General features: G+C 41.5%; 1 long non-coding RNA gene across 1 annotated transcript; it reads right to left on the reverse strand.

The window, feature by feature from the left end:
- Window positions 1-3,354: 3,354 nt before the first annotated feature.
- Window positions 3,355-7,464, reverse strand: LOC107781319 (uncharacterized). Its single transcript, XR_001646984.2, has 2 exons — window positions 6,954-7,464; window positions 3,355-3,630 (listed from the first exon to the last, which is right to left on the reverse strand). It is a non-coding gene; the product is annotated as an uncharacterized LOC107781319 (long non-coding RNA).
- Window positions 7,465-8,740: the final 1,276 nt, after the last annotated feature.

An 8,740-nucleotide genomic window follows, 5' to 3' on the forward strand; every position in this document is an offset into this window, starting at 1 on the left:
ACACCCAATGCCAACTCTCAAAGCATCACAATACACGGTAGATGAACCTAAAGCTGATGGCAAAACCAACACCGGAGTTATGGTCAAGGCTGTCTTGAGCTTCTGAAAGCTCTCCTCACACTCATTCGACCATAAAAATGAAGCATCGTTCTGACTCAACTTGGTCAAGGGCGATGCGATAGATGAGAATCCCTAAACAAACCGGTGGTAATAACCCACCAAACCAAGAAAGCTGCAAATCTCTGTGGCTAAGGATGGTCTGGGCCAACTCTGAACCGCCTCTATCTTCTTCGGATCAACCTGAATACCCTCACTGAACACCACGTGCCCCAAGAAAGCCACCGAACTGAGCCAAAACTCACACTTGGAGAACTTTGCATAAAGCTTCTTGTCCCTCAATATCTGCAACACAACTCTCAAATGATCTGCGTGCTCCTCTTGACTACGCGAATACACCAGAATATCATCAATGAAGACTATGACAAATGAGTCGAGATAAGGCCGGAACATGATGTTCATCAAATGCATGAACGCTACTAGGGCATTGGTCAGCCCAAAAGACATCACCAAGAACTCATAATGACCATATCGAGTCCTGAAAGCCGTCTTAAGAATATCCGAGTCCCTGATCTTCAACTGCTGATAACCTGAACGGAGATCAATCTTGGAGAACCCTCTCGCTCCCTGAAGCTGGTCAAATAAATCATCAATGTGAGGCAAAATATACTTGTTCTTAACTGTTACTTCGTTCAACTGCTTATAATCAATGCACATCCTCATTGTGCCATCCTTCTTCTTCACAAATAGAACTGGCGCACCCCAAGGCGACATACTAGGCCGAATGAACCCTTATCAAGGAGTTCCTGAAGCTGCTCCTTTAACTTCTTCAACTTCGCTGGTGCCATATGATACGGTGGAATAGAAATGGGCTGAGTGCCCGGCACCATGTCAATACCAAAATCAATTTCCCTGTCCGGCGGCATGCCCGACAGGTCAGCAGGAAACATATCGGAAAAATCCCTCACAACTGGAACAAAATCAATACTGGGAGTCTCTGTACCGACATCCCTAACAAATGCTAGATACGAAATACAACCCTTCCCAACCATACGTTGGGCCTTCAAGAATGAAATTACCCTACTGGGAACATAATCAGTCAACCTTCGACACTCAATTTGTGGCATACCTAGTATAGCCAATGTCACTGTCTTAGCATGACAGTCCAGAATAGCACGACACGGAGATAGCCAATCCATGCCTAAAATAACATCGAAGTCTACTATACATAATAACAACAGATCCACTCGGGTCTCCAGACCCCCAATAGTCACCACACACGACCGGTACACACGGTCTACAACAACAGTATCGCTCACCGGAGTAGATACATGAACAGGTGAAATAAGAGACTCACGGGGCGTATCCAAATAACGAGCAAAGTATGATGACACATAAGAATAAGTGGAACTAGGATCAAATAATACAGAGGCATCTCTGTGGCAGACTGAAACAATACATGTGATCACAGCATCTGAAGCAATAGCATCGGGTCTAACTGGAAGTGCATAGAAACGGGCCTGACCGCCACCTGATCGACCTCCCCCTCTAGGGCAACCCCTAGTTGTCTGACCTCCACCCCTAGCTGGCTGGGTAGGTGGTCGTGAAGTAACTAGCGCTGAAGTCGATGGCTGACTCTTCTGCTGAGATGAATCTGTAAGACGACGAGGACACTGCCTCCACATATGACCCATCTCTCCACACTCATAGCAACTCCCAAGTGCTGGAGATGGGGACTAAAGGGAACCCCTAGCACTGGAATGACTAGCAGATGCACCTGGCATAGAAGAGCCCTAAAATGATGGAGCACGGGACGAACTCTGAGTTGGAAGGGCACTAAGTGATGACTGGCCCTGATTAGAACCATGACCTGATGACGCCCCACGATAACTTGGGCGAGCTAGCTGATCATGCCTGAATGGACGACATCTACCATGCTGAAACTGACCTCTCGAAGGAGAACCACCATAACTACCAGATCCTCGAGGCCTCTTGGCCTCCCTCTCTTTATGCTCCTGGCGACGAACTGACTCGATCTCGTGAGCAATGTCTACAACCTTCTCAAAAGTAGCACCAGTTACCCTTTATCTGGTCATGAGAATACGAAGCTGATAAGTGAGGCCATCAATAAACCTCCTAATCCTCTCTCTATCTGTCGGAACCAACCAAATCGCATGGCGAGCTAACTCAGATAACCTCATCTCATACTGCGTCACCGTCATCTCTCCCTAATGTAGCCACTCAAACTGCCTGCACAGCTCCTCTCTATGAGACTGTGGACTATACTTCTCCAAAAAGAGAACGGAGAACTGCTGTTAGGTAAGGGGTGCTGCACCAACGGGCCTACACCTCTCAAAAGCCTCCCACCAAGTGAAGGCAGCTCTAGAAAACTGAAAAGTAGTGAAAGCGACCCCGATGGTCTCTAGAATACCCGTTGTACGAAGCATCCTCTGACACTTATCTAAGAAACCCTGGGCATACTCTCCCTCTGCACCACTGAAAGTCGGAGGTTGAAGTTTACCAAACCTCTCCAACCTGTGATGCTCGTCCTCTAGTATGGTAGGAGCTACATAGTCCTGAGCAACTGCAGCCGGCTAGGCTGGATGCGCCCCCAGTGTCTGAAGTCCTTGCACGACCTGCTCAGGTGTGCGAGCGGCGAGAGTCGGATTGCCTCCCCCGGCCTGAGAAGTAGTTGCGACTGCAGTAACTGAGACCGCCTGATCTAGGCCAGTGCATACTGATAGAATATGATCCAAGGCCTTCTGAAGACCCGAAATCACAATGGGCATAGCTGGTGCCTAAGCTGGTGCTGTTGAAGCATCCACAACTGGGATATGATCCTGAACTGGGGCGGCTGGTGGGTCTGCAGGTACTACCCTAGCTGCTGTGCGGGCCACACCTCTACCCCTACCGCGACATGACCGCATCTTCGGCCTCTAGTGGCCAAAACTGGTGGTACTGGTGATCGTCCATCCTGACCGGTAGCGCGTGTCCTCACCATCTGTGAGAGAATAGAATAATAGAAGTTTAGTACTCAGAGTAACGGATTCGCATGACAAGAATTTCAAGAATATGAAGTTTTTCCTAAAGGTTCTGCAGCCCCTCGAGGATAAATATAGACGTCTCCGTACCGATCTGCGAGAATTTACTAAACCTGCTCATGACTCGTGAGACCTATGTAACCTAGGCTCTGATACAAACTTGTCATGACCCTAAACCCAGACACGGTCGTGATGGCGCCTCTCATGAAAACAAGGCCAGCCAACACACTCCCAATTCATTTTAAGCAAATACAAATAATATAAATTAAGTCTTTAACATAATAATAATCCCAAAATAAGGTGAAACAGTACAATTGCGAAATAGACATAGCCCGACAACGGGGTGTCACCAGTCATGAATATCTACTAACCGATTTAAAACAGAAAGAGTCTACATAGTCTATTACAGAACTAAAATAGGAGAAAATAAGATAGAGGGAGAAGCATTGGGCTGCGAATGCCAAGCAGCTACCTAGTGAATCTCCGAAATCTGTTGGAAGCTCTCAACCCGTGCAAGGAGGACCTGAAGTGCCTGAATTTGCACACGAGGTGCAGGGAGTAAAATGAGTACTCCAACTCAGTGAGTAATAATAATAAATGAAGACTGAGCAATAAGAAATCACGTAAAGGCACATCAACATGCTATAAGGAGCAGTATAAAGCCAGTAAAAGTAATGAAACAGTGAAAACATGTAAAGTCACCTTAGTTCAGTTTAAGCTTCCTTAAAATACCTTTTTAACAGTTAAGCAAGTAAATGACAGGATGCTAGAAAAGATAAACAAATAAAGAACCGCCCCTCGGGAACAATGTCAACAGAATCCGCCCTTCGGGCAATATCATGGAACAACACCAGCCCCTCGGGCTATATCTCACATCACAATGGGTACCCGTGCTCACTGGGGTGTGCACACTCCGGGAGGGGCCCCTTACAGCCCAAGCGCAATATCAAGCCATCTCGTGGCATAATCAATAGGCTCTCTGCCTTATATCAAGCCACCTCGTGGCGTACAACTCAAGCCCTCAGCCTCATAATCATAAATCAGTGTATCCTCACAACACAGGCCCTCGGCCTTACTCAGTCAGAATCTCATAAGCCACTCGGGCAATAGTATAACATGATGCTCAACCCAAATTATCATTTAAAATATCATTTAATGTGTTAAAATAGAGTAAACATAGCTGAGTTATGAAAACAATAGAATATAGCATGACTGAGTACAAGTATAAAGTCAAAACAGTGAGGAAATATCAGTAAAAATCCCATAAGGGTCCAAATAGTTGGCACGAGGCTCAAATATGGCATTCAGCCCAAAATATGATGATAGCAAATAGTTTTCAATCAAATACACGGTAAAACAGTCATTCAGGACAGACTAAGTCACAATCCCCAATGGTGCACGACCCCACGCTCGTCATCTAGCGTGTGTGTCACCTCAATATAGCACAACGAGGTGTAATCCGGGGTTTCATACCCTCAGGACAATATTTAAAATTATTACTCACCTCAATCCGGTCTAAACTCTAGCCCGCGACGCTTTATCCATAATCAGAATCATGACGTCAAAATATGCTAAGGGAACGAAGCCTATGCGAAAATAATCAATTTACGACATAAATCCCGAAATTAACCAAAACTCGACCCCCGGTCCCACGTCTCGGAATTCGATAAAATTTACATCAATAGGGTCCGTATCTCCCTACGAGTTCATACATATCAAAAATCCCAAAATCCGACCACAAATGGCCCCTCAAATCCTCAAGTCTACGTCTCCAATACCAAGCCCTAGTTTCCCCAATTGTAACCCTTAAATTTCCATAATTACAGCTCTAATCCATGAAATAATATCATAGGATCGATTATTCGACTCAAAAATCTTACCTCCAGATGATATCCCTTGATTCCCTTTTCAAAATCTCCCAAAAAGCTCCAAAACCGACTTGAAATGGTGAGGAACAACTCAAAAATCGCGAATGAATGCTTTTATACCATCTGGTCCAGGCTTTTTGCACCTGCGGACCATATCTCGCACCTGTGAAACCGCTTCTGTGGTCCGGCACCGCTTCTGCGGTCACCACTTAAAATTCCAGGTGCCACATCTGCGAAGAAATTCCCTCACCTGCGATACTGCAGGTGCACCTACCTAGCTACTTCTGCGGCTCCAACTCTCCTTAGCCCCTTCCACTTCTACGACTACAAACTCGCTTTTACGAGACCGCATCTGCGGTCCCCTAGCCGCAGGTGCGGTTATGACAGCAATGGAATATCTTCAACTGCCAAAACCAACTTCCAAACTTTCCGCCAACCATCCAAAATCACCCCAAGGCCCCCGGGACCCCAACCAAAAGCACCAACAAGTCCTATACCACCATCCAAACTTATACCAATTTTCAAAATACCTCAAACAACATTGAATCAACCAAAACAAATCAGATTCAAGACTAAGTTTTCAAAATCATCCGAATTTCGCTTTTGATAAAAAAGTCTACCAAACCACATCCGAATGACCTGAAATTTTGCACACACATCCCAAATGACACAGCAGACCTGTCACACCTCCTTTTTTTCCTACACCTCCGTAAAAGGGGTGTATAAGGGAGTTCTTCCAATTAAAGTTACAATCGAAAAGGGATTATATTATTAAGAAATTCAGAGTCGCCACTTGGAAGATTTATGGTGTCCCAAGTCACCGGTTCAAATCCCGAATCGAGGAAAAGATTGACTCTGTAATACAGTCCGCGAACCAGAAATCCGAGTAAGGAATTCTGTTAACCCGGGAGAAGGTGTTAGGCATTCCCGAGTTCCGTGGTTCTAGCACGGTCGCTCAACTGTTATATTCGGCTTAATTATCTGATTTTAAACAATTATGAACCTATGTGCAAATTTTAACTTTTTAAAACCGCTTTTACTTATTTAAAGAATTAATTCACAGTTATTTAAAACATATCGCAAGCCACGCTACATGAAATGCACCCATGGTTCACAACGCGTTCTATTTAACCTTGTTGATAACTAGAACCGGGTCACACGAAATGCACCCCTGGATTTACAACAGGCTTATTTTGTTATTATTATTCGAAGTTGGTCGGGTCACATGAAATGCACACCCGGATGAGATTTATGCATCGTGACTATGCCAAATAATTTTTCACTCATTATCACAAAGGAACAAAAGCAAACCAAAAATTAAACTAAAGCTTCGAATACATGTTATCCAAAATCAGAATTATGGCAAAAAGAGACGAACTAAATTGGAATGTAGCATCTTTTTTAATTACACCTTTTCTATACTGAATTAAACTAAAAAGGTATCCAAAATGGTAAAGGGCTTTTAAACTTCAATTCTGCATATGATTAACAAGCAGAAATCCATAAATGTTCCTGTAGTTCCACCTTCGGCTTCAGTGTTTACAGATCCAAGCCAAAACAATAACTAGATATATAAATCTATACTATAAGTATAACATTTCCACCTCTTGCGTTCTTAGACATCATCAAGATAACTACAGTTCAGACCCAAATCTAGCAATCGTCATTGACAGGATTACATATTCAAATAACTGTGTTATCGCAAGTTAAATCATTACAGCAACGAAATCAGCAGACAATAACACGCAACTTTCAAGCTAAATATCTATTTATCCTATAATAAGCGTGGTTTCACTATACATAGAGATTTTGCAGAAATAGAATTAAATAAATTACCTTAAATGACACAGACGTAGCACTAGGAAATGTTACTAGCTCATAAACACAGTAATTGAATTCAATGGGATTCACTCACCAAATTCAGAGGTAGCATCAATCAATTTATCCATGGAAAATCAAGCAGAATACGGAGAATATGCAAACTAACCTTGAAGTGATATTTCAATTGATTTGTTGAAGATTGAGGTTACAAACAGATTTCCGGCATTTAACTTCAATCCAGAAAATAGCTAATGATGACACTAAATCAAAACTGCAAATTAGGCCACCACAAACGGACCTCGACCGGCGACGACTTCAAAATCAATTGGACTCCATCAGTAGCGTGAATCGAACAGAGGTCGCAGTTTCCTTGAACCGGAAATCTCGACTAAAATCATATGGGACCGGAACTTTCAACGGCACCGGAACATCGAACAAGTGACTCGAACAGAACCTCGCCGCTGCCTGTGCTCTAACATGGGTGCGACTGGCACGACAAAGAACAACGGAACAACAACAACATACACAGGCTAGATGGATCGTCGGACTTAACCAAATACTCGGCCAGATCTAAAACTCATCACCTCAAACGGAACCTTCGATCCAGATCTCAAAATCTCGCCGCAACCGTGACAAAATCCAACCACAACAGCGACTACTTGTGTGTGTCGATGGTATCCTTTTGGGTGTAGAAGAAGATAGGCACTGATGGGGAAGGGTGTGGGTCATTTTTAGTGTTCGGCCGCTTTCAATATTTCAAAAAATGTGGTTCTATCTTTTTACTCCCTCCAAAATGAATTCTACCCCTGTATATCCAGTGTATCCAGAGTGTATATCGAGTGTATACCGCTCTCTCCGCCCCTTTTTTTTCTTCCCTTCTCTTCTTTGTTTTCCTCCTATTTATAGCAAAATTTTCGAGATTTTTCAGATTTTTTTAAAAAATATTTTATTATTTAATTATTTTTTTAATTAAAAGAAATCCCACTTACAAATTGCTTTTCTTTTTTTATAAAAAGAAATCCCACCTTTCTTTACTTTTATTTTTTTAAATTCCAACTTTAATTACTTTTATTTTATTTAAAATCTCACTTTTTTTACTTTTTAAAAGAGAATTCCACTTTATTTAACTTTTCTTAAAAAAACAATCCACTTTATTTTGCTTTTCTTTTAAAAATGCTACTTTCTTTTACATTAAATTTTTTTTAATTTTCATATACCTTTATATTTGTTTTTTAATTCCAACTTTCTTTTACTTTTTATTTTTTTAAAATTTCTACAAAACTTTACTTTTATTTTTTTAATTTTCTACTTTCTTTTACTTTTTAAAAGAGAATTCCACTTACTTTTACTTTTATTTTTTTTATTCAATACTTCCCTTTTTCTTATTTTTTAAATCACTCCCGAAAATTAAAAAAAGTAATATTTTTTCGGATTTTTTTATTATTTTAAAAATAAAAATAAAAATTAAATAATAGTAATAGTAATAATTCACCTTTTAAATTTTGTATTTTTACCTTATAATAAAAGTGTAACAAAACTAAAAATTGTAGGTTAAAACTCCTAAAATATTTACATAGAAGAAGTGATAAAAAAAATAAAATATTATCAAAAATTAGGTGCTCACAACTGCCCCTCTTTGTTTGGAAACATGAAGAGTTTTCAAGCAAAGATAAGGTGAGCCATGTGACTAATTTTTGAACATATTTTTATTCAAAAGGGAAGAAATAAGGATAAGAGAAAAGAGAAAGGGTGCAACCGAGTCTTGGTTTTGGACATCCTACATATCCCGGGTTATAGGGGAATCAGGTTGCGTGTAGTTCAAGAAGTTTAGTAGCTGGGACTACCATGAAACTGCGGTTTTACTGTTACTGTTGTTGCTGCTGCTGATACTGCCTACTGTCCTCCTTATTACACCATGACAAAAATGAAGAAGCTAGACTAAGCTATAATCTA

The sequence above is a fragment of the Nicotiana tabacum genome, chromosome 11, assembly GCF_000715075.1.
Source record: "Nicotiana tabacum cultivar K326 chromosome 11, ASM71507v2, whole genome shotgun sequence".
In the NCBI taxonomy this organism is placed as follows: Eukaryota; Viridiplantae; Streptophyta; class Magnoliopsida; order Solanales; family Solanaceae; genus Nicotiana; species Nicotiana tabacum.